At 54.0% G+C, this 25,909-nt stretch overlaps 2 pseudogenes across 2 annotated transcripts in view; both read right to left on the bottom strand.

Moving 5' to 3' along the window:
* The window catches only part of LOC307054863 (centrosomal protein of 78 kDa-like), a 34,761-nt pseudogene extending 33,718 nt beyond the window's left edge, over positions 1 to 1,043 (bottom strand). Inside the window, exons 1-2 of the transcript in view lie at positions 1,032 to 1,043; positions 632 to 705 (exon numbers count right to left, since the gene is read on the bottom strand). The product of the transcript in view is annotated as a centrosomal protein of 78 kDa-like (transcript). The remainder of the gene's footprint in view (positions 1 to 631; positions 706 to 1,031) is intronic.
* On the bottom strand, positions 907 to 24,707 carry LOC307054862 (BCL-6 corepressor-like; annotated as a pseudogene). The gene is made up of 15 exons: positions 24,458 to 24,707; positions 23,112 to 23,432; positions 22,336 to 22,409; positions 19,109 to 21,951; positions 18,362 to 18,415; positions 17,705 to 17,891; positions 12,078 to 12,324; positions 11,404 to 11,731; positions 10,641 to 10,892; positions 10,056 to 10,310; positions 4,949 to 5,119; positions 3,664 to 3,809; positions 3,148 to 3,225; positions 2,822 to 2,978; positions 907 to 1,399 (listed from the first exon to the last, which is right to left on the bottom strand). The product of its transcript is annotated as a BCL-6 corepressor-like (transcript).
* Between the last annotated feature and the right edge of the window lie 1,202 nt (positions 24,708 to 25,909).

Raw genomic sequence — 25,909 nt, 5'->3', positions numbered from 1 at the left:
GCTGCTATGCAGTGTACTAGAGCAATAGGAGAGAGAGGACCTCAAACCCTCTGTTCCCTCAAATTCAAAGGCAGGCTTCCTGACCCCTCCAGACCACTACTGGACACAGGGAAGGCACACTAATGTTTCAGGACCCCAACCAACAGTCACCTGCTTTGTGATTACTTCCATGACACACCCTCACCAACACCACTGAGTTTGCTGCTCCTACGGGACGTTACATGTATTTACTATTTTAACACATACCACAGTGCATCATAATTATGATTGCAGATAGATGTTCTAACAATTTAAAGAGAATGATGACTTTTTTGCTCTTTACATCTTGCTATTTCCCTTCCCATAATATTTCTTGAAGCGAAACCATAAAATATACACAAACACAAAAAACAGAAAACATACAAAACGTGTGCTTTGCACCTTAACGCAAACTTAAGTAAAATTAGTTCTGACAGTATCCAGCATGACAAACTTCCATGGTACAAATGAGAATGGACCAAGGTTTGAGCAGGTACAGGAGACAATCCAGGCATGAACACCATCAAGGAAAGGTAGACAGGAAGTAACATGGTGTGTAGGAAATCACGAGACCAGTCTGATGGGAAGAGACTTAAACAAGACTGAAACTCACTTTCTAAACCTCCATCTCCAATTGGACAATTCGCAAGGACACAGGTGCACCAAAGTGGCCAATTTATTCAATCCCTTTAATATGGAGGAAGAGTTTAAAATTTTACTGGTTTAATTTGCCCCAAAATCAACTCTCAACAGTTATGGCCTCTGTCGTCGGAGCTTTGTATGAAATTAAGTCAAAGTGTGGAGCTCCTTTTCCTTTTTTTTTTTTCTCCTTAAAAAAGAAAAGAAACAATTGTTCCGAGTAAAAACAAACATATTCCAAAGCATGTGTACATTGAAAAGTAAAGAAACTTTATTAACAACTTCATAAAAACTGACTTAAAATTTTAAAAAGAAAAAAACATGTTTCAAAGTCCTTCCGACTGGAGTCGTGTCTCATAGTGCCCTTGCTTTACAGAAATAGTCATATTATGACACACATGCACAAGGATTAACACCATGACACACTGTACACGGCGGGCCCCGGCGAGCTCAACAGTCGTCGTCTGAGTCCAGGTCTCTGGGGAGGATCCACTCCACGGATGAGCCCAGCAGGGTCTGAAGCTCGTTCGTGAACTCCACCAGATCTAAGAGCTCCTTACTTTCCAGATTAAAGGACTCCAGGTCTTTGGGGCAAGAGAGTAAGAGACTTGCTGATACTTGCCGGCAGAACTCGGCCTCCACGATGGTGACAATTTCCACATTTGGGAAATTGCAGCGGAATATGCAGGAGGACATTTGCAGTTTCTTGAGCAGGTCTGAGAGCAACAGCCAGTTACGAGGCCTGCACCAGAGAAAGGACAGTGGTTTGAGTTTCCGGCAAAATTAGAGGCGCTCCCAACTATGAACTACCTGTCTCCTGGCGGTGAAAGGGCCTGCTGCTTCCACTTTGATTACCCCACCCCCACCCCACTTCTCACTGTCCTTAGAAGATCTACTTCTTCTTTTTCTTTTTTAATTTTATTTATTTATTTATTTTTGGCTGTGTTGGGCCTGTTGCTGCGCACGGGCTTTCTCTAGTTGTGGCTCGCGGGCTCTAGAGCGCAGGCTCAGTAGCTGTGGCGCACGGGCTTAGTTGCTCTGTGGCATGTGGGATCTTCCCGGACCAGGGCTCGAACCTGTGTCCCCTGAACTGGCAGGCGGATTCTTAACCACTGTGCCACCAGGGAAGCCCGGAAGATCTACTTCTAGCGGGGGAACTCTGGACTCATGTGCATGTGTTAAGAGACCACCTAGGGCGGATCAGCCACCTTAGACAAAAGCAGGAGCAGTGCCCCTGAACGAGCCTCGTTGCAGGCCACCCCAGTGCCGCCTTGGCTCTGGCCACAACTCAGGTCACCCCTCTCCAAGTAAGTGCACCCCGTTCTAGTCACTGGGGAAGACCAGTCTGTATGCCAACCCAAGGGAGATGGCAAACACCTCTTTGACCTCTCCTCTCCTCTGGCCCTCACGGAGAGAGCATGAGAAACACTCGAGGTCACCTGGCTTTCCTTTCCTTTCCCACACCTCCAACCCGCCCCTCAATGCTGCCGGGAGTGAGGCTTTTTCGACAAGGGAGGTGGTACAATCCTTCCTGATACCCTGCCACGCTTTATGATCTCTATCCCGAATAGAATGTCACCACAAAGGCAGACACGTTCCCAGCCTCAGAGTCCAAGGAGGATGCTACTCCTTAAGCACCGGGGTCAACACACAGCAGACCAAGGTCTCCTGATGTGTTCACCCCGAAGGGTTGGTCATGGGGCACAGTGGCCCGACCGTGGGGACAAGACTCGATCTAAGCAAATCTGAAGACACATAAGATCCCAGGTGCCACATACGGCTTTCTCTAATCTTACACGAGAAGAGGGTACACATCAGTATCGTCCTGTGGACCTCACGCGCCTTGGAAGGCCCCTATGGTAGCCGTTTGGGGAGGATCCCTTCCCCAAGAGTTTAGTGACTGAAACTGTGCAATCGCAGTCGCTGACTCCCGTGTCCTTTGGGCTCTAGGGGTGTGTTCCAATGAGGGCAGTTGGCTGGGGAGCCCTCCCACCCCCCAAACTTTTCTGGAAAAGTTCCACTGCATTATGTGAGGTCGGTGGACACTTGGTGAGGAATTCACTCACCCCCCAACCCATCCACCCTCATCTGAAGGGGATTTCTAACTCCTGCCACCCCACAGAGCAGCTGGGCTGGCTCTCGACCACACACTGGCCACGCTCACCCCTGAGCGACGGACACATGGACGTTATAACACGGCAAAAGGGGGCTTTCGGAAAATTCAAATTCCAATAGGTCACCATAGGCCTCGTTGCTGTCATCCTGGTCCTCCGGTCCTGGGGGATTTGCTAAAACATCGTAACCACTTTCATCATCTGGTTCTAACCGGGGGGGCAAACAAGAGAGAGGTCAGTAAGCTGGAGCAAGATTCCAGCTGTTCTCCAAAAAGGACCCTGGAAAAATTCTTTCCCAAGCAAGCCCTGCTCACAGCACCACCACCACCCCACCCCCACCCCCACAAGCCCAACTGAAACGAACAAGGCTGCTCACCACACACACAGCTGCCAGAGAACTCCGAAGAGCAACCGGGGTTACCGTCGTCAGGAGCCTGCAGGTTATTTAAACAGTCTGGAGAGAGAGGGGGAGAGAGAGAGAGAGAGAGAGAGAACAAGATAACGCCTGCTGGTAAGAGGCAAATGCTGCTGGAGTTCGGGAACATCTCACGCTGGGGCTGGTGTCACCTCCTGACAAGTCCCACTGCACACGCCTCCAGGTACCTGACTGAAACCTCCCCACGCGTCCACCCGCTTTCCCGAGGGACTGCCCGCCTCACCGCCCCAGCCGGCCGAACAAAAGCTAGCCTGGCTAGCTAAGAGTTTTCCGGCCCCCCACCTTGCAAAACTCAAAGTATGTATCTCTTCTTTGACAGACTAACGTTGGGCCGCTTTTCCCAGTAAAGGGTCACTTAGAGTAAACGGGGGGTGGGGGTAGGGGGAACCCAGGTGAAAGGCTGTGAAGTCACCGTCTAGATGCTTGAACAAGACCGTGTCTTGACCTCTGCCGTACCTGTTAAGAACTTCTCCAGAAGTTCGCTGTGGTTCACTTTCTTGATGGTTCTACCTGAGTACGTAGCCAGGGTAGGATCAGCACCGTAGGAGAGGAGCAAGCGGACAATTTCGAGATGATCATTCTTGACAGCATCGTGGAGAGGCCTAGGAGAGGTGCGGGGGATTACACCTGTGCACGCGACGCTTGCTTCTAAGGACACGGGGCAAAATCGAGCGTGTGCGGCCAAGCCTCGTAGGCGCGCTATTTCACCGAGGAGGTGAGTGTACGGTCGCTGCGACAAATTACTCTGTTATTTCAACACATAACCCTTTACGGGACAGGTGAAGGGACCATCTCAGGCCTAATTCTTCAATGCAAATCTCTCTTAATGCATGGCCCAAGGAGGAACTCAGGCCACGATGAAAACATTTCCAATGAACTTAAATAGTGACAGACTGTAAGAAGGTAACGTACGGCGGAGTCGGGGGAAGAACCCCAGCACCACGGAAGCGGATACGAGAAGCCATTGTTACACCATTACAAACAAAACCCCAAAAGTGCAGTTTGTAAAAGAAACTGGGGCAAAGCGGAACCTCTCCTGAAACCAACTTGGAGAGGAGTGATCAACCCTCTCGCCCAGAAGCAGTCGACAGGCAGGGCGAGTTCTCAGGAGGATACAGAGTCCTCCTGCCCGTGTCCGCTGGGGTCACGAACACTGTCCGCAGTCCCATCCAGAAAGGATGCTATTTGGAAACCATGAACCACCAAATACCTTACGGTTTTGCTAATTTTATGACTGTCAGGAAAGCCCCAGTGCCCTGCCTCGTGGTGGCATACCAGGAAGATGCTTGGGCTGACTCAGACCTGGGCCTCTGGCCAATAAACCGAGGTCAAGGACAGAGTGGGGGCCAGGCCCGGGGATGTGGGTGGACACGGCAGGTCCTATCAAGCCAGTTGCCACTGGACCTGTCTGTACTCCTGGAACTTTCAACTCACATATATGTCAAAGATTGTGATTCAACAGACGCTGGTGAAGAGTCCAGGGTCTTAAAAGAGAACACCCCTGATTATTCATGCAGGCTCAACATTTTCAGGGACTTCTGTCCATAAGAGCGTCACAGAGTTTTAAAGTTCTATGTAAATTTGCCAGAAAGATCTGTCCGATTCCATTCTAGAGGACTCCACCATCAGTGTGCTTACATGGCACTCACTCTCCATCTTTCCTTCTGGGGTTCCCCGCACACCCTGAGAACCACTGCCTATGCCCCAGCAGGGCCAGGCCAAGAGCAAGACCGCCACTGACCCGGTTCCATCCTGGGCACTACAGTTGACATCGGCGCCATATTCAAGGAGGTGTCGTACGATGTTGAGCCAACCTCTTGCACAAGCCTCGTGCAGGGCACAGTAACCCGCGTTGTCGCGGTGGGGGGTTCACATCACAAATCTTGTTCTCCAGGCAGTACAAGACCACTTCCTACGGGGAGAGGAGAGGAGAAGAGAGGAAATACCATCAGACCACCATACAGTGAACCTTGTAAGGGTGACCTCCCCATAGCTTGGCGGTGCCCACTTTCAAAGGCATACATCGTTGGGGCCAAAAGCCCACCATGGCGCGGGCAGGCGGCAGGCATCCAGGTGGGGGGCGAGAGTGCGTGAGAAGGGCTTGGAGATGCAGACAGTGTTGTCTAAGGCTCTGCTGCACCAGTGGCCTGGCCATGGGCAAGTTACCCTTGAACTTCTCCAAGCTTCCACAAGGCTGCTGAGAGGACGCATTCAGATAGCGATGAAAGCCCTCAGCCCAGGGGCCGACGTGACCAGTACAGAGGTGTCACGGCTGCTAACATCTTAGATGACACATTGCCAAGCACAGACCATTCTCACTTGATGGGTCTGTTCAGTCGGTGGCAGTGGACGATAACACAAGTTTAGATACAAGTATGGATGACCAACACTTAAAGAGAGCTTAAATCAGCCAGAGAACATTCGCCAGCTTAGAGAAGCAGGGACACCCAGGTCACCTACATCCTCGCGCCCCCTGTTAAGACCCCAAATCAGAACCTGGGCCTCAGATGCTCTTGTCTGTATGTTAAGTAGAGTTAAAGAGAAGCTCTCTCCCTCCATCCTCGAGGAATGACACAAAATGCCTCCAATAACCCCACCCTCTATTTTGCCTCACTCCACCCTCTCGGGGCAGAATCAGTCTAATATTTTCATATTTACTCAAGTTAATGACAGGAACCTGATACACCACAGGCTGCAACCTCCACATTTCAAGAATCAAATAAAACGTTCACCCCCCCCACGGAGATGTTCTGTGTCAACACTGTGCATCAGAATCACTGTTATTAACCTTATTTCTTTGGCTTGTTAAAATATTAATATGAACCACTCCCAGTAAGCAGAGCAGGAATTTATTCAATGTTTTATTACCTTAAGAAAGTTTTCAGACACATCGAAAGCATTTGCCACCAGAAAACACGTTATACTGTTTATACTGGGTAAGTCGTGCCCAGCAGAGAGCTGTCAGGTTCTCAGAGCTGGGAGTAGGCAGAACGTGCATGTGGCCCAACACATGGTCTGCTGGGTAAGGGGGGATGGGATGGGGTCAGAACAGGCCTCCTTGTGACATCTCTCAGGTAACTCATCTGTTAAACCTAAAACGGGGGTCATTCTAGCCGCCCGTAAGTGCGAGATGGGTTCTGTAAAACCTTTTATGCCCTTTGGAGGACACGCCAATCAAAGGTGACCACCCACTTGGGAGCGAACTAGAATGTTCCATTTGCTTACCACGTGAACCTAATGGGGCATGCTGGTAAACCTGGCCATCGGTGCCCTGTTACTTCAGGTCACTGCAGCAGCTCCCTTCCAAAACAAGAGGAGGAAGAGAAAAGGCACGCCCACGAATGCGTTTCTCCGTTTACATCCCAACCTGCCAGAAAGCCCACAGTCCTCTGGGCTCCCAGGCCACCTGCCCCGAGCCCTGGTATCCAGGATACCGCATGAAGCTGCTGCTCTTTTAGCAGGCCCTCACTAGCCAGACTTGAGTGGACGGCTGCAAGCTAATGAGTTGTGTGCCCCAGCCAGGGAGAGGCCCTGTCACGTGGCTCTGGGATCAGGTCTGAACGCCACCAACTGCTGTGCACAGATCAATTTACTCAACCCAGGGTTTATTTGCTGTGACAATCATGGCCTTCACCTGGAAACCTTCATCACTACTAGGGCAGATTCAAGGGTACCTAGAAATGAAAGGCCGTCCAAGCTGATGGGTAAGTCACCTCTCTTCTCCTGGAAGATGGCAGCAAAGGCAGCAGTAGCCCCACGGCCAGGTCAGACTTTTGGCCACGGGCTGTCCTAACTCAACCACGTTGATCCCACTATTTACACAGTGCTTCTCATTTCCCCAGATGAGGACGTCTTCTATCACCCACAGGAACCCAGGAGATAGCAGGAAAGGAAGGTAGTACTATCCTCATTCAATACTTGGAAACTGAGGCCCAGAGATATTAAACCCCAAGTTCAATTAACATGAAGTACTAGACCTATAACTCGGGTCTTTGGTACCTGGTCAGCTGGGAAGATTCAAAAGGCCCAAGAGGGCCCCAGTTAGAGGGATGCAATCCAGCTGTGACGAGCATCCCACAGGCCTTCTCTGTTGGGGGTCAAGTGGGCTAACTACACTCTCCTAGCTAGGAGGGTGGTGGCCTCTAAATGGATGGCAACCGTTGCCACCAACACTTTCTCTAACTGAAAGGTGAAGAGGCGGGGCGAGTCTGTCGACGCAACACATTCCTTGCTTTATTTTCTCCGCTAGAAATAAACGGGAGTGTCTGAAGGGCAGCCCAGCCATTCCCGAGCAAAGTCAAACTGCCTTTGTCGGACAGCTCTCTGTTCAGCGGCTATAAGCCGAATGCCATTACCCGCAAAATGTAACCATAAAGGCCATAAGCCCGACGTTCTTAATTAATTAAATGCCTCATTAACTTTTTAAAAAACATGACTTATTCAATTCATTGAAAATTTAACCATCACCGCTAAAGGCACAAGCATGTGGTTGCACACTGGCGTTTTAGCCTAAGAAATAGAAGCCTTTTTCCCAGGAGGGAAAGGTTTGAGGTCTTTGGCCACGCAAGTGATCTATTTAACGCGGATCTGAAGCCAGAGTGTGTTTCTACACTTCCAGAACCAGATTATCATGACATACAGCTCAGACAGCCTTTATACTGCACATGGTATCTTTGGCTAAGCAGAAGAAAATAACCAAGAATGCTGAACACAAAACTTCAGGAAAACCCTCCCAAACCACACCCTTATCTGGTTAAGCAAACTGTCCTTCAATTTTAAAAGGTTTAAGCTGCCACATCTCCCAACTGGGCCATCATCCCAACATTTAAAATTCTGCCCAGAGAAATCCCAGAAAGTTGGATTCAAAGTTGAAAGCCTTCATCTACTTGTCACAATGTTTCAGCATCAACACTGATGATCTGTGTAATCTACATATTGAAATTTACATTTGAAGAAAAAAACAAATCCGACCGTAAACATTCCCAAGGCTTCCTGTGCAATCAAAGGCCAGGTAGCCTAAGAAAGTATGGACCAAGTACCCCTTGGTCCAGGCCTCAGAGCCACCAAACCAAAATGGAAACTGTCTTAAGAGGACCAACGAGGGTCTTTTGACGTCTCTGGTCCCAAAGGGAGGCTGCTGGAAATGATGCCAAGTTCACAGGTGGGGCTCGGAGCCCCGCCCTCCACGGCGGGTGCAGCACAGGTGGGGCTCGGAGCCCCGCCCTCCACGGCGGGTGCAGCAGCACCCCGCCCCCCCATCTCCAGCATTTGCTGGAAGCGGGAGTCTACTTTCTCAACCTTAACCCAAAAGTTGGGGTTGGGGGGCTCCCCCCCACCTCCAGCGTTTGCTGGAAGCAAGGAGTCTATTTTCTCAACCACGGGGGGTCTAGCTCAACACCATGTGCAACATCTGCTCTGTCCTCCTAGGCGCCCGCTCTCAGCTCTTGGGAAACCAACTGGGTGCTCCTTGGACTTCACCTGCAAGTAACTGCGCTAACTCCCAGAAAGTGCTCTCTAGCTAATGGAGAGGTCTCCAAGAGACGTGCAGATATAAACAACAGCACATTCAACCCACAACAACAACAAAAAAAACACCCCCAAACTAAGCATAGCCCTAGTGCTTCCAACTTCCCACCCACGGTCATGCCTTAGGGCCAAGGCAGGCACACTTCCAAGGGCTCACGGCACTATGGACCGGGGTGGGGGGACACGACGGGAGACGGGGTACAGGGGCACAGAGCTGGCTGAGGGTGTGGGCGCCAGGGCTCCGGGCCAGCCTGGGTCCTGCCACCCCAGTGCTCAGCCACACCTCCACGCTCAGCCTGCTGAACCGCATTTTACTGTCACCATTCAACTCCCAGAGGGCTGATGCCAGCACAGAAAAATGCCTTTGCCCTGTGGGCTATTACATCACAATTGCTACTGACAAGTATGGTGGGGGAACTGCACAGGGCAGAGAGAGTCATCTGTCTCACAGAGGTTTTGAACTGTAAAAAGGGCAATTCCAGTGTGAGCCAGTCTTGCTGAGGAGCGTGGTGGGGAGCGGTGGGCTGTGGAGCACTGCTGGATTGCTACCTGTATGGGTATCAGCCAACCCCTCTGAGGCTCAGCTTCCTCATCCGAGAGTGGGCTAGTACTCGTTACTCCCAAGTGAAGATGTTAAAAGGGTGAAAGGAGTTACTACAGATCACACGGGCTTAGACAGATATCAGCTATCTTTCGATGTTGCTCTAGCAAGAGGCTATCACTGTCATCAGCCGTGCTGGGTTGGGATACAGCAGTGTGGACAGGGAGTTTTGGGCAAGGCTCAAGCCCTGCTCCCCGCCCATCAGCCCTCGGCTCCCGTGCCCTCTCAGAAAGAGACTGCTCAGGTCTGCCCCATTCCCACCCCCACTCTGCACAGACACTTCCCACCCGCTACCCCACAGGGGCATCACTCTGCCCCAAACAGCACAAGTTATTAGAGCTAATAACTACTCTCCCTCTTGCTATTCAGAATCCAAAAGGGCTCATTAAAATCCCCCTGGTCGCCAAGCCCTGGGTTAGGTCAGATTTTACATCAGAGATAAGTGAGCTGGACTGGCCGAAGCAGCCTACCTGCCTGAACGGAACGGAACATCAGAGAGGCCTGCCTTTCTTTTCACACCACGACTGAACAAGCCACTAAAGAGCCTGCAGTGTGAGCGGGGCCAACGCAAACACCCTGCTGGAACACCCAGCCCAGCCCAGTCCGCCACGTGGAGGGGCCTGGGCTCTGAGACCCGCCCCCCATCCCCAGCCAGTGTGTCCCCCACCCAAGGAGCAGCAGCCGGCGGATCCTGATCCTGGGCACCCACAAGGATGCTCACCTCGTAGCCAAGTCGGGAGGCCTGCTGTAGGAGGGTCTCGCCCGCGTTCTTATTGACAATAAGTCTCCGCGCTTCCGGTGGCATCGGGCGGGACTGGGTGGTCTCCGGAGGGGAGCTTGAGCATGTCAGCTGCGAGGCCTGGGAAGCTGGTAACAATTGCTGCAAACGGTCCAAGGGCTTCTGGTCCTGCTTGGCCGGCGAAAGATCTTAGTCGGAACTGGGCTCAGGCCGCTTTCAAAATCTCCGGACGGTCACCTATCACGAAACCAGGCAGCGCACACATTTCAGGCTGTCCTTCCACCACCCACCTGGTTCGCCTCCTCCCTGAGTTACAAACCTGAGTGGAGGAAAGCACTTTTCCTCCTCTCTGTCTGGGGGAGGCGGGGCGCGAGGAAGGGGTTGCATTTTTACTAGCAGGAAACTTCACCACCACCCAGGGGACAGGTCCCCTAGGAAGGGGCAGTGACGTTTTGGGGGGAGGGGTTCAGGAAAAGGAAAGCTTTGTCCCCAGAAGCAGAGAAGTAGGCAGGCGGGATGTGCCTGCACGGGGCCGGGGGGCGGGGGAGAGCCAGGGGCAAGAGGTACCTTGCCATCCGCATTGTCCACCTAGGAGTCCCCTGGCAGCGGCAAGCCCCGCCTGGGCTCCTGAGGGATCAAATGCTTGGTTTTGCACGGTCGCTTCCCGGATGGTTTCTCGCTGTTGTCGGTGTATTTTTGCAGCAGGGGCGAAGGCTGCCAATCCATTTCTTCGTCCATGCACAGCACATCTGTCAGGGGGAGAAGAAGCGGGCGTCACACAGTTGTAGCCGGTGAGGAAAGAAAAGCCCATTGTTAGCACTGATCGTTGGAGCAGCTTCAGTTTTTAAAGATATACCAATTATGTTTTCAAAGCACTAATATTTTAATTATCCCACATTCAACCGGCAAATAGGCTAACCCACGAAACGCCAAATGGCAAGTCGCTTCAAAGGGCCACAAGAGAGGGCAGAAGCCAGCCCTTCGTGCGCTCCCGTCCCCACCCGTGGGGGGCCTGGCTGCTCGGGACAGGGTGACTGGGGACAGCCTGAGGCTGGAATGAGGGCACTGACAAGCGCCTGGGGTCACCCAAGACTTCCCTTCCTGCCCAGCCGCGGGCTGGGTGATGAGGAGCAGCCCAGGAAGTCAAGCTCCCGCCTCACTGTCCATTCCATAAGGAAGTGTGCAGGCTGAAAGGACCTCATGAAGAAAACTCCCCGCTCGCCACACGCTACTCTTGTCAACTTGGATGGCGCTCAGGTCCCCTCCAGGGCCGTTTCCCACAGAGGGCGGGTGATCCACCCTCCAGGAGCGCCCCCGGCCCCGTGCGTACCTTGTTCATTGTCACTGCATTTAAGGGACTCCTCCAACCAGCTTCTGTTGCTTTTGGCCTCTGCCCTTTTCCTGCCAGGTTTCTCTTCGGAGATGCTATTGCCCTGGGGGGTGACCGCAGGCTGAACCGCCTGGGTCACTTCCTTCCTGCCCTGCCTGCCAGGTTTGCTCTCTGCTCCCGCCGTTCTCTAAGGTGCAGCAAGCGGCGCTGCTTTCTGGGATGGAGCCCTGTTAATTCAATGCACACCTCAGGTTGGTCAGCTCACTATAATGTGGCTCTTCTAAGTGGTTAGAGGAACTGTTTGTCATTTCCCTCTCAGGCCAGTCAGCTAATGGAGAAATAACTACAAATTAATGAAGAAGCCCCCCGGGGCGGGGGATGCGCGGGGGAACAAACCGTCTTACACATCACTAACAGGGGTGGGGGAGGGGAGGGGTGTGGTCACTGTGTTGGCTGGAACTTGTCACCAAGTCTCGGGAGGGGGCCTATTTGCCTTTGGCCACCTTTGGGCTCCAGCCCCGGCACCTTGGCTCTGGGGGGGTGGGGGGTGGGATGGGGGTGGGGAGGTGTGAGTGGCTCCCCCCAGGGCTCCAGGGTGGGACTGGAACTTTCCACTGCTCCGCTCCAGGACTTCCGTAGGGTGCCCTGCGGGCCCGAAGCGAAACCGAGCTCACCTTTGGAGACCCGTCTCCGCTTGGCTTTCAGCAGAGAGTCCTCCGGGAGCACAGTGGTCTCAGTGTGGTTCCTATCGCCAGAGACCTTGCGCTTTCTGTTCAGCCGGAGGGTGGGGCTGCGTGACGCGTCCGGGGCCGCCTGGTCGGCGGGGGACTCTCTGGGGGGGCTCCGTGTCCATGTCCTCAGGAAGATCACTGTCTTCTGGGGCTTCGAAGGGGTCAGGTTTGCTTCCATCATAACACTCCCCTAGGGGAGGGGAGACAACCCGGAAAGGAGGGAACAAAGGTCACCAGGAGCAGGCAGGACCCCCATGCCCAAGGCAATCTGCTACCAACAGACCACCCCCCTTTGGAGACCAGGGGCCTCACACGCTGGAAGCACAAAACCCTCAGAAAGACGTCCCAAAGGAAGGACAGCTGAACACAACCAGCAAAGAAAGCAGAAAATGAGGCGCGTAGCCCACTCACAATCCATCCTTCCAGGGTCAAGGTGACGCATCTACACCATCCCGCTATAGGCATGTGAGACAACTCCCTAACTGCTTAACTCTCCAAGGTGGCTTACTTTTAAAGGGGGGGTGAGTGACCTCACAGTAAGATCCAACCAATCAGGGCGGAGCTACAAATGACTATGGAAACAGCTGCTAGTGAACAAAAAAGGCTCATGTCATCAAGAGACCAAATAGCCCCCAACTGCCATCTACACAGACATAGCACCAATGTTCACTTGGGTCAGCAGGGGCGAGGGTGAAGAAAAAGGGTAGGGAAAGAATGGTGGGAGGCTGGGAAGCTGGAGAGACCAAGGGAAGAGGAGCCTGGCAAAGGGAAAGGAAAGGCTTCCTGGTGCACACACAAGGGTCAAGGGCATTTTCAAAGAACTCAACCAGATTGCTACAAGTCCATCTGTCCTCTTTCCACACCCATGGGGGGAAAAGCATTTCACTGCCATCGAGGGGCTGCTCCTATTTCCTGTCTAGGAAGAAGGCCCTCAGTGACACCAGTCACCCACCTGGCACGTCTCCACGCCTTCCTTCCCAGGCAACAAGCATCTAAGGACATTTCAAAGACAAGACTCCAACCCCCTTCATGGGGGGTGGAGTGGGGGGGCGCGGCGGGCAGGGCTGAACTGCTCACACCCCAGCTCCGCCTGTGTTGCTCCTGCCCCCTCTGCTCAATCTAGCATCCACTTGGGGCTTTTCCTCCAATCACCCCAGCCTAACATCACTCCTCACTTTTGCTCTAGCCAAAGAAACAGTTCAACTGCTTTGCCAGTCACATTGTTTCTAACACACAAATAATTCCATAATGATCACTGTGCTGTTAAAGACTTCCCAGAAGATGACCCTGTGTCCATCACCGGCCGGGGGTGGGGGTGGGTGTATGAGTTTGGTATTTCGTTAACACCTGAGCTAAGCTCCCACAGCCCGTTTTTCTAGATGAAGTCATGGACACACCCCTCACATGCTGCTCGCATTCCTCCTCCTCTCCCTAGACCACTTCAAGTATCACTCCCACTTCTGCCCAGCCGGCTGGTCCCCTGATCAGCCTCTCTTGGGGGCATTCCCGGCATTTAATGGCAGTCAGTTGTGGGGATGAACCTCACCCTGGCCTGGGCTAGCCTGACCTGTGTTCTCAATGGTGGAACACACTTAGCTTTTCTCCAAGGGTATCCCAAGGTGGGACGGATCCCCATCTACTCTTGCCGGAATGGTGGAATCACCCCAACCGCGAGGGTCTCCTGTCATGGCAGCAGGAGAAACCCCAAACTCCTGGCCTGTGCTTACAGGTGATGCAGCCCAGGCTACCGCAGGCCCGGTGAAGAGGGCGTGCTGCAACTCTCACTCGGGCTGCTCTGTGACCCTCTTCAACACTCGGGCAGGAATGGCGCCGCTTTACAACGCGGCCCCCTTCACTTGTAAAGTGGGAATGTTACTGCTAGCCTCCCTCCAGGGGTGGGCTTCATAATCACGGGCCGGGCTCAGCACAGAGAAAGGCTGGAAAAATCCCTTTAACCAAAAGATGCCAAGACTTTCAGACCAGCCTGAATCTCAGGCCTGAAATGTAGGAAATTTTAAGAGGTGAGCCCTGCTGGTTACACCATTGGACTTCTCTGGTCCAATCTGGTCCAACCAGCCTTCCCTAAAAGCTCCGTGGGAGGGGATCCATGGAGGAATGGAAGGGCTACCTTAAGAACCCCCATGTCCAATTTGAAAGTTTCTTTTTCCAAACTAGGTCCATCCACCCTTCCCCCAACCCCGGAGCCTTTTAGGGCAAAGATCTCAATTCCCCTCAGCTAAGGCCCCCCAAGACCTTACGCTAGTGTGACCTTACCCAGGCCAGTAATAACCCTGAAGGACACCCACCCCGACTGCCCAAGATACCCATGGCCACCAGCTATGGGGTAGAGGCTCCGTGTCACTTGGAGCTTCTCAAAGACTGTTCTAACCACGACCCACAGGAGGATTACCCTTGAGGGCAAAGGAGATGGGGAGATAAATAGATACACGGGGATCCTAACCATCAGGCTTTGCCATCATTGCTACTTTTGGCCCTTCTAAAAGTGGGAAGCCATGTGCCCTTGGTCACCCAGTCTAAGCAAGATGTGAACGTGGTCCCTGCAGCATGGTCCTATGACTCACAGCACATATATCCCAAATTCATTATGGTTGTACCATAGCATCACCTCACAGAAGCATCACCACAGCAACATTTACAAGTCACTGTGGCAGCAAAGCACCCTCACCACTGTTGAGCCATGCCCAGTGAGGCCTAAACAAGGTGAGAGGGTTCTGAGTTGCTGGAAGCCTCCCCAGGATTAAAATCCCCTTCTCTGTAGCTTAACTATAGCACCTCCAGTCAGGGCTAACCTTGTTAAAAGTTACACCCTCTACAGAAGGAGTGCAGGGGATCTCTGTTCCAAAGTAGTTTACAAACGTGCAGGTGCTCAGCTGGAAGAGAACTTCCCTGAGCAAAGAAGTTTCATGAAGCCCCTCGACTGAGGTTTCCTCCAGCTCCTGGCCAGGCACTGCCACTGAGCAGGTCCTAGGCCTGTCCCAGCCAAGTGGTTGGCAAGGGAGATGGTTACTCCAAGTTTGAGAAGGAAGGGACCAATGCCTCCTTGCCCCGCCCCATCTTCAAATGCCACTGAGCGTTCCTAGTAATGAACTTCCGAGTCTGAGGAACCTCCAAACTCACTTGGTGAACTTCCAAAATAAAAATTTCACTCAGCCACCCATGTGATCATAAAAAATAAATGAGTATCTCGGCCACTGTGTTTTCAAGTTAATTCCTTTTTTTAAACAAACCCCTAGCAACAAGATGCACCCGCACCAGGACAACCAGGGACACGCAAACAGCACCCACCACCTTGGAAGCTCCTGGTCCCTCCATGGGTAGGGGCTGCCTCAGAAGGGGGAAGGCATCTTGAAGGCATCCTGGACCCTCTTTGTGACCCCTGCCCGCCCCAAATCCCCACCCCAGCTCCCGTGTGCTCACAGCTCGGCTCTCGGCCACACCGACACCCATGAGAAGGACCTGAGCCCATATCAGCTCAAGACATGATGGCCCAAGAACAAGAAGGCCCATTCATATCCAGCTGAATGGAATGAACACCTGCTGTGCCTTGGATGTGGAGGCGGCAGTAAGAACAGTGGCCCCTTCAGGTGACCTTTCCTGACCAGCTATTTACAAAACCCATGTCTCTACAAGACAGAGGGTGGGTGGGGAACCCACCTCCATTGCCCCAACCTTTCAAACGGAGCCCCTCACCTTCCCCAACCCTTCTCCTGCCCTCCCATGGTGGCGATTCATGGCTCACTGGGCCATGTCCCGGGTGCTCCAGGAAGAGACCCGTCGGTCGGTCTGAGACTGGAGGCAGGCGGTGGGGGGAGGGGGCTTTCGGAATCATCTGGGGCTCAGGCCCTGCTCCCCATCAGCCACACCGAGTTCTCGTCTCCACGCTCAGCAGGAAAGACTGGGAAGGACGCACACAAACGTCTCCGGGAAGAAGGGCGGGTGAGGCCACTGAGACGTGAAGGGCAGCGGCCACCCTGGGTGTGGCCACGTTGCTGGAGAAAAGGGCGAGAAGACTCGAGGCCGGTTAACTGCCCGCTCCCTTCCTCCAGCCTCCCTCACCGTCCACCCACAACAGGCAGAGCCCCTCCTCAGAAAAGTGCGTCCCCGTGAACTTGGCCTTGCCCACTTTGATCACATCTCTCTGAGAAACTTCCCCAGGAGCTGAGTTATGAGGCCACTCAGGAGAGTAAGGGCTGCGTGTCAGCTGTGAGCACAGGCAAGGAGGGAGGCCTTCTTGCTGCTTTACTCCAGGGTGGCCTGGACCCTCCTTTTTTCATTCCAATCCCGAGGGGGAGGAGCTCGGAATCCTCGACTCCAGGCACATCAAGACCCCCATCCCTCGGGTAAGGCCGCCACTGACTAGCCACAGAAATCCCCTTCTACGGGAGCCACGTAGGACAAACCGGTCCCGGTGTGGCTTACCCAGAACCCTGGCCACAGGCCTTTGTCTGACCCCAAAGATGAGCTGGGGGAGGGCAGTGCTCCAAGCAGCAGAGAGAAGCACACGCTGTTGCTGACCACAATTTTCCCGAACTGCATCAGGCACCCACGACCTAAGCGTGCGGGTCAACGCCGACCCTACGACTGGGTCCAAGGGCCTGGGCCTCCCAAACGTGCCCACCACCCCCGACTGTCCTGTCTCAGGAGGATTTCACGCCCACCCTGTCCTCGACGTTCACCTACGTGCCCTCACTCACCATCACCGGTGAGGTTTCTGGGGTCCGGAGCAGGCTGCAGGCCACAAGCACGCACACTGAAGAAGGCGGGAGAAAGACCTCCACTTGCTGCCAACACATCTCATTAGCCCAGGAAGTCTCGAGGGCAAAGCCCGAAGTCAACCCCAGTGGGGGAGCAGCTGATGGGACCGCAGAGTGTGACTCGAGGCAAACACTAGCTTTCTCTCCAAAACATAATACACCCCGTCTGGTAGGAAGAACACCCTCATTTATCCCACGCCCTTGGAGCGTGCTGTCAACTCCTAATGACTGCAAACAAGCCTGCCACAGAAAATAATTATGCTCATCTTTCTGGTGCCTTCATCAGCCCTCATCTCATTTTAACGAAACCTCTGCCTTTGGAGGGAGAATCCGAGTACTCTCCACTCCCTCCCATAGGAGACTGTCACTCTGGAGGGTCTGGCTCTGGCTGCAAGTGTCATTCCACTGCTACCAAAAACCCGTATCCGTACCTGCTACAAAACAGAACACATACCTGCTACGCTGGAGGTCTTGCACTGCCATTCCTCTGCTCTGCTGTATCAGACTATTACTAACTACAGGACTAGCATTTCTCCGGAAAAAGGAGATGCGTGCCAGGAAACAACATTTCATAGGTGCTTCACTCCTGGATGCCGCAACGCTCAAAAGGACAACCAGCCTTGCAATCCACAGCTGGGAAGGGTGGCCAGAGCAGCCCGTTCTCCCAACAGCCAGCACCCAGACGCTGGGCCGTCGGAAGCATACTGTTTCCTCTCACCTCCCTCGGCACTGGGAGCGGAACCGCCCCGTTCCCACCGACGTGGTACCACACGCGAGCCGCCTGGGTTCACTTACGTCTCTCACTGTCGTTCTGGTCGGCAATGGCCTCCTCCAGGGCGACCGACTTTGGCTTTTTGTCCTGACTTCCTCTCAGCCTTTCCCAGTCAGCGGGGCTGAATTTGCGCACCTCGGAGTCTTTGGTCGTGGGGTGGCCACCTTCTCGCTCTTTCATCTCCAACTCTGAGAAGCGCATCACTGCACACTAGAAAGAGAACGGAGATGGAAAAAAGACACACCTTAACACCAAAGCTATTTCACTGCCCTTACCTTAAAGAAAGTATCTTCAAAGAAAAGTTTGCCCAAAACCAACCACAATTTATGATACAACTGAGATATTTTAAAATTGAACGATAAAAATGTAAGAGTGTCTATGTGTAACTAGTCACACACTCTTTATTCGTAAAGCCATATGTATGTAGAGATATATGTGGTGTGTATGTATAGCCATACATACACTGTGGCATACAGACAGACATTCTCTTTCGAAGGTAAATAAAACAAAACAAAAACACAACGCAAAGAAAGCGAAACAAAAACACAACAGAAAAGAAAACAAATGCACAATGAATAAAGACGACCATGGCCCACAAACTTTCCTTTGTATATTTGGAAATGAAATTTAACTCAAAAGGTTTATGTAACATTCTAGTAATAAAAATTTGAAGAACTGACCTCACAGTAAGCAGCGGGTAGACATAAAATACTGTCCTCTTGTAATCCTTCCATCTATGTAATTAAAATGGGCACTCAATGGATCATTTAGATAACTTCATCCATTTTTATAAGCATAAACCAATTTGTTTCTTAACACTGCAAAACAATTTGGCTTTATCTGTCTTTTAATTAAAAGTAAAATATCTTAAGGAAATTCCTATACAACATCTATCATTCACTAGCAAGTTAAATACATACTCTATCCCTTTAAGCAAGGTTTGCTTTTTGTTTTGTTTGTTTGTTTGGTGGAAAAAAAAATTGCACGAATCTCACAGACATGCGGCGGCTACACACCTCCACCAAGTATCACGTAAGGCATTCTAAGCAGCGCTTTTAGGTATATTTGTTAACGTACAGTAAGGGCAGAGAAATCAAAGTGATTGATAGGTAAATGTCATGCAGTCTTTTAGGCATCCTTCGCAATAATTATAGATAAATGTCATGCAGTCTTTTAGACATCCTTCCCAATAATTAAAACTTCCGTTATCAGCATTCGAGTGGAGTTCGCTTAAAATCTACAGAATAACTTAAAGTATCCACTTACGTCCCCTTATTGGACACATTTCAAACATTTAAATTATCCTAAGCTTCATTAACCAAATCAGCCCGGTGTCCTGCCCTATCATACACCCGGCCCCCTCCTCTTCACACATTAAAAAAACCTGACAACTGGTCAGGCTCCTGAAATTCGGGTGGGGGGCTCACCTGCAATGCCCGCTGCTCCCGGCTGAGCTGTCTGGAGTCTGCGTGCAATCCGGTAGCGACACACTTGAACCGGTCACCCACGTAACCAGCGCAGTTTGCGATTCTCTTTGCCAGCTTAGATGGCTTCGGTTTCAGAACTTTGCCATCGGTTGATCCTGCCTCGTCAGCTCCGTCTTTGGTGTAGGTGGGGGTGACGTCCACACTCGGTGGGGCACTGCCCACGCAAAATGGTTTGGGATCCTCTTGGGTTTTCCCGAAAGTGACCGCAGAGCCGTCGCTCCCCAGGGTCGGCTCCAGGAATGGAGTCGAGACCGGCGTCGCCAGGTTCTCCTTGTTGGTTACCGCTGGAACATTCTCCTTGCTTAAGCCGGACACTGGCTGGCCCGGAGCCTGTTTGAAAGTATAGGCTTCGTGGAAGTCACTGATGCGCCCCAACTCCTCTCTCAGGGCAATGAAATCCCGGTGTGGCTGTAGGGCCGGGTCAGGCGGGGGTTTGGTGGGCTCGGCTCTCTGACTGACACTCTCAGCTGTGAAGCCGGGTTTGGACACGTTAGCGTCGGTTTTCGCATCTGGCTCTTCCCGGAGGAGGTCTACATAGACGAGCTTGTCACTCTTGACGACGGTCTTCCCTTGATTTCAGCTGGGGCTGGGCTTTAGGTTCTTGTCGGCGGGGACTTCTGGATGTAACTTGGTGCTGCCGGCTTCCAGCATCTCAGAAAACCGGTTCCGGAGGCTTGGGTCCTCGTAGCGGGTCCTCTCGTGGGACCGGGACCTCCTCTCCGGTTTCTCCTCTTTAGTGATCTCGATGGGCGTGTGAGGTATCAACATGGGATGCACCATGCCCAACCCCAGCGCGTCCTGGTAGGTCACAAACTCCGGCCTGCCCGTGGGTAGCCCGTAGGGCAGTCCCGGCTTTGGGGCGAGGTGCCCAGGAAAGAGACTGCCATTGGGCAACACCACCGGGTAAGGGTAGACAGGGCCTTTGCCGTGTAAGGAGAGGGGACTTACAATGCCCTCGGGCGCTGGCTAAAGCAGGTAACTCCTGGGGTAGGGGATTGGTGGGGACCTGAACGCCTCAGTTTGGTGAGAGAAATATTGAGCTCGGCGGGAGGCCATTCTCATTCGCTTTGAAGCTCGGCTCTGGGTTGCTGGCTTTGGAGCCCTTGCTGCCGGTGCCGCCGCTGTGCTTGGCAGGTGTGGTCGGGGGCTGGCCCACGTGTTGGATGACGGATGGCGTGGTATCCACGGAGCTCCTGCTGGTCTCGCTGCCCTCGGCGGTGGCATTTGGGGCCGGCAACGCAGAGGCTGGGCGGCCGGCGCTCGACACCGGCCCTGAAACGTTAGTGACCACGGCGTCGGCGGCACCCATGCGGGGACACGAAGAACTGCGCTGCTGCAGGATGGCCCAGTCCAAGGCCTTGTTTTTCAGCGGCAGGCCTTTGCCATTGTTCTCTTCGTTAGGACTTGGCCCGGGCACCACCCAGGACGAGGGAGGCGTGCTAATGATCTCAGATCTATAGATAGCACAGCCATCTCCTGGAGGAGATAGAGTTTCTTTCGGAATCTCACTTCCGGAGAGCACTAGGCCGCTTCCAGCTCTGCTGTGAACCAGGACGGTGGGAGCCATCTTTTTCATGTGGTCAGCTTTGGAAGCATCTACATCCACCACTTTAGAGGACAAGTCTAGTGGCTTATCGGTGACGTCTTTGGTAACCGTCTGCTTCTCCAAGAGAGGAGGTGAGCTGCCATCTTTTCTGTCTTCACCTGCTGTTTTCCGGGTGTGCCCGGGAGCTGGCTGGGTGCTTTTGGCTCCTTCTGGAGCCTTTGGATACTTGCTGCTGCAGAGCCTGGCCGCGGGGAACTCGCTGCTGACCGTCATGTATGGCTTCGACAGGGTGACCGAGGGCGAGGTGGACATCCTGGCACAGTGCTTATGGAACTCGGAGTAGGTGTCCACAGCGGGCTGGGAGGGAAGGTGGACGCGGGGTGAAGGCCGAGGCGAGGCGGGCAACAGGAGAGCCGTGTCCCCCGGCAGGCCGCTGGTGACCGCCTTGGCAGAGGGCACCCTAGGCTGCTTACTGTTCTGGATGTGGGGATACGAGTGGGAATCGACCGGGTTCCCAGGACTGACGCCCATCTTCCAGGGCAGGCTTTTGTCTGCGCAGTGGACCAGAGGCGGGGTGGCTGGTGAGGCCGAAGGCGTCGAGAGTCTCATGGGCGAGGCCAGGGATGATGGGATGTGGGGACTGATGTGGTGAGGTGGCGGCAGGTAGAGAAATCGCTCCCCATTGGTACAGACCGGAGAATACAGCGGCTGGGCCACGCCGTAGGACTGCTGAGGTAGCAAGGCCTTGTACGTGTTCAGGGAATACTTCTTTGGCGAGTCGAGGAAAGGGTAGATGGCTGGCGTGGCCCCCTCCATGTAAGGATTGACCCAGGGCAGCCGCAGGTAACTAGCACCATTGATGTTGAGCGGGCTCTGTTTGTCGCTGGCAGGTCTGTCCAAGCCCAGTGTTTCTGCCGTGGGGACAGCACTTTTTTGTATTCTGGGTGGCGTTTTGTATATAGCACTGAAGCCATTTGGGGGTTTTCTGGAGACGGCGGAGGCCTCCACCGTCTCGGGTGTATTCGGTTTGAACTGCATCTCTGGGTTTCTTTCGGAAGAAAACCCCAGACCACCTATGGTTGTGGCAGCCTCCCGCCCTTTCTCTGAGCCCAGTCCACACGAGCTAGAATAGACGATGTTTCCGGGGACACGCAGCCCTTCCCGGATCAGGCCGGTGCGTGCGGTCCATGCTCAGCGCTGCCAGGCCATCGATCCGATGGGCCGTGGTCGCGTCCACCTTCGCAGAAGAAGAATATGGGTATTACCGAGGACATGCCTTCAAAGCAGCCCATCCCAAAGAGAAACCGCGGACTAGCTCAATAGGACATCAGCCTCAACATCTGAGCCGAAACGGTTAAAAAATAAAGGATTCACAAGGTCTTTGGCCCCCTCCCCGCTTATCCAGAACCCTCCTCTGCCTGCCGCCTCACCTTTGTCCAACTAGTATCCTGAAAGCACGGAAAACGTTGGTCCCTTTAGACTTGAGGCCCCTGCATTAATTCAGTCGTCTATTAACTCCGGAAGATCCACCTTCTCAGCAGAAATTCTTTGCTGCAACTGAGGTGATACCAACTCCACTGCTCTCAGAACCACCCTTGTGGGGTACAGAACTCGGACTCACCCTCCCCAGGCCCCAGTCAGGTTGGGGCGGGGCGATGTGCACTGCGTTTTTCCCGGATGGAGCGGGGAGGCATTCTTTAACATAACAAAAACCAATCTTCAGGGTGACAGTAAGGAATGAAGGACTTGAGCTGTCTCATTTCTAAATCAATACAGAGGCCACGGGTCAAACTGCAGTTGTGTCTTTTGACTTCCTCTCCCTGGTATCTGAAGACAGCTCTGTTTCATATTTTACTGGGAAGGTAAACCCTAAGGGTCTACTTGGAGGCTACAAATTTATCCAGCTGCGAGCACTGATGTGGCACGTAGCTTATCCAAGAAAAGGCGGCACGTATCCCACCAGTCACCAGGGGACGAGGACGTAAATGGCGAGCACAGCCAAGAAAGCGAGCCAGGAAGAAATTGGGTGAGGCTTCGTCCTGCGGCCTAGGCTTTCTACTCAGCCCTGCCCTGAAACACCCCGCCCCGCCCCCAAAAGGCCCTTTAATGGTATGCAAATGAATGCACGATTGATTACAGATCACTGATACTCAGAGCGCAGGGAGGAAGGCAGCACCAGGCCACTCCTGCCACCTCTCCTTTCTCTCCACCCCAACTCCTCCTGGCACCGGACCACTTTCCACTGCCTCCGCCCTTGAGGCGCTGATGGATTGGTTCAAGTCTGCACAGCGAGCTTGTCAAGTGACAGCGACGGAATGGGAAGCAGTGCCACCAAACCATCCCAACTCCACTCCAATACGAACGGTGCCCCTTCCTAGGGCCTCACTCTCTAGGCACCCCATGCCGCATCAGGCACTTGTCCAGTTAGTGACCAAGAAGACCTGGACGGGTTTCGGGGAGCTTCCGGCTCAGAAGGCCGGGCAGACGGCAGGGCTCCCAGCCAGACGGCAGGGCTCCCAGCCAGCATGCCATGTGCCACGGTCCTCCGTAGGCTGGGGACCTCTTCGGGGAAGGGGTGTCTCTCACTGCACCGGCATGGCTGGTTCTCTGTGGAGGACACGCGCGCGCGCGCAGTCACCACAGCCTCCCAGCTCCCACTCTCATCCACAGCGTGTCTCTGGGCAGGTGGCCGGACGTCTTCAACTCTGGCCCCCTCATCTGTAAATATTTGGCACCGTGTTTTCCAGAGGATTAAACTGCACTACGGACTTGAGTTCTGCCTGGCAATAGCTGGTGCAGGCCACATCTAACCCATTAAACAGCATCTGACTCCACTAAACATTCTACGTAACAAACAAACCCCAGAATGGCTACATAGTTTCCTTGCGGCAGAGGGAAGGCTGAGGCAGGGACACAGAGGGGGCCAGGGAGGGGTGACCTTCTGCAGAGTGTGTGGCTTTCATGGAAGCCCAAAGCTCATGGCGCGGGAGCCCTCCCTGGGACTGCTCCAAGCGCAGACTGAGTCACACACAGACACTTCTCTACTGGCGTCAAGGAAGGGAGGGATGAAGAAGTTCCTATTTTAGCACTGGGGGCCGCGAGGAGGTGGGAGATGAGAAAAAGCAGTCCAGGGTGTGCAGCGTTGGGGCGAGTCCTCCTGGGATGTTTTCCCCAGTATGTGTAGCAGTGGGGAGAAGGGAACCCCAAGGATGCCCCCAGGTCGGGGCGAGGGTCGCAGGCTTCCTGGGGTGTGGCTGAAGGAGGTCGCCCGACGGGTCCTGCAGCCGGGCATGGGTGCTGGGGGGGAGTGGGGGGTGGGAGGAGTGATCCAGCCTGCCCAGGCGCTGTCCCTTGGCACACTCCAAGTCATGGCTGTCGCCGCCTCCAGAGGCGTCCCCACTCACGACCCAAGTTTTGCATTAGTAACAGAGCTGCGGAGCAGGAGTGCGGGTGTGACGGGGTGGGGGACGGGAAACTCACGCGGCTGGCCCTGACCTTTTGAGCAACCAGAACCTTCCCTGCCTCCTCCCAGGGCGCCAGGATAGCGCCGCGAGCCACTCGGGTCAGTCGGGAGTGAACTTGGCCCGCAGCGGCAGCGGCGGCGGCAGCGGCGGCGACAGCGAGTGGGGGAGGGGCGCCCCCTCCCCCGCCTCAGCCCCGAGCACGGATCGGTCGGCAACAAAGGGATTTTCTCTCCCACCACACACACCCCCGCGCTGCCGCAGGCTCCGCGCCCCTCCTACGCCAGGTCCCCGCGCGGGGCCGCCCCCCCAACACGCACACCCCGCCCGACCTTCCAGGACCCCCGGCTCTCTCGGCCAGCCCCCGACCCCAGCTCACCCCGCCCGCGCGCTCCTCTGGGCTCCCCCTTCCCAGGCGCCTGCCGCTGAATCTCTGACAAAAAGCAACTTTGGGTGGGCGCACGGAGAACCCAGGATGTGCGGCGGCGCGCCCCAGGGGAGTGGGCACTGACTGGAGACCGCTCCGGCCCATCGTCCTGCGCTCCCTTCGGCCAGTCTGGAGTGTTCTCTCCGTGGAAGCCTCCCCCACCTTCCCCGATTCAAAGATGCAAGCCAGGTGTAGCCAACTGTAAAAGGGGGCTCGGGGGCTTGGGGAGGGGGGCACCAGCAAGGATCGACCGAGAGAGCCGCTGCCAAACCGGGGCTGCCCGCCACACACCCCCTTCCCCAAAAACAGAGCCGTGGCCCCCCGTCAGCTCTTGGACCAACCTCAGACACCTCCCCTTCCCCCCGCCAACACCCCCTACCGACGCCAGGCCTCGGCTTTTTGTTCCTTTCACTTTCTTTCACGGTTGTGCCACACACAACCACGCGTGTATGCAAGAGGGGGCCCCATTTGGAAGCTGGTGTCCCTCAACAGGAGGCAGCAGCCCAGGACAGGAAACCTAGGTTGAATGCAATTAATCAACCTTACTCCTCTCCTGCCCGCCAACCCACCCTCCACACCCCCTCGGGTCTGGTCCCTACAGGCTGGGTTCCCACTTGGAGTCTACACAACCTGGAGGCAAATCCAGAATAAACGATCCATAGACCACGACTCTAGAGGGGGTGTCACTGCACTGCAGCCTCCATCAGGGCTTTGTAGAAATAAAGTGAACTCACTGCAAACTCCTACCCCCACAAGGAACAAGCTATACCAGAAAGCTATTAACGACAGCTATCATTAGTACACACAGGAAGCACAAAGGAACTTTTTACGAATAAAAGATGCATAAAACACAGGGTCCTGTGATCTGCACCCGGCTTCCCTGCTGATTGTGTGCAGCCTGGGAGTCCTGGGAAGGCTGGGGATGAGGGTCAGAGGAGGACAGGGGCTCCCACTTTCTTTACGAGGAACAATAGGAACCCCACGTCTGTTCATCTTGGAACCCGGAACACCCCAAACAAAGCTGTGGGAAAACGGAGGTAGACGTGGGGGCCCGTGAATTTTTCTAGCTGTTCAGAGCTTAATTACTCCTCCTTGATCCGTGGGACCAGACACGACACCACCAAGGTTAAAATGCCCCAAACAGCGCCGAGCAGATGTGAGCGAGCTGGCAGACGCGCAAATGAGGCCTGCCTTGGAACACGATAACAAGTGACTAATACGTTGCATATCGTTGAAAGAAAATTATTTTTTTCTAATTTGCATTTGCTTCTGGGGGAAAAAAAAGCCAACCAGAGTCCCTCTTCACA

The sequence above is a fragment of the Hyperoodon ampullatus genome (assembly GCF_949752795.1).
Source record: "Hyperoodon ampullatus genome assembly, chromosome: 6".
In the NCBI taxonomy this organism is placed as follows: Eukaryota; Metazoa; Chordata; class Mammalia; order Artiodactyla; family Ziphiidae; genus Hyperoodon; species Hyperoodon ampullatus.
Note: the sequence above shows the minus strand (reverse complement) of the source record. Positions and strands in the feature narration are given on the sequence as shown.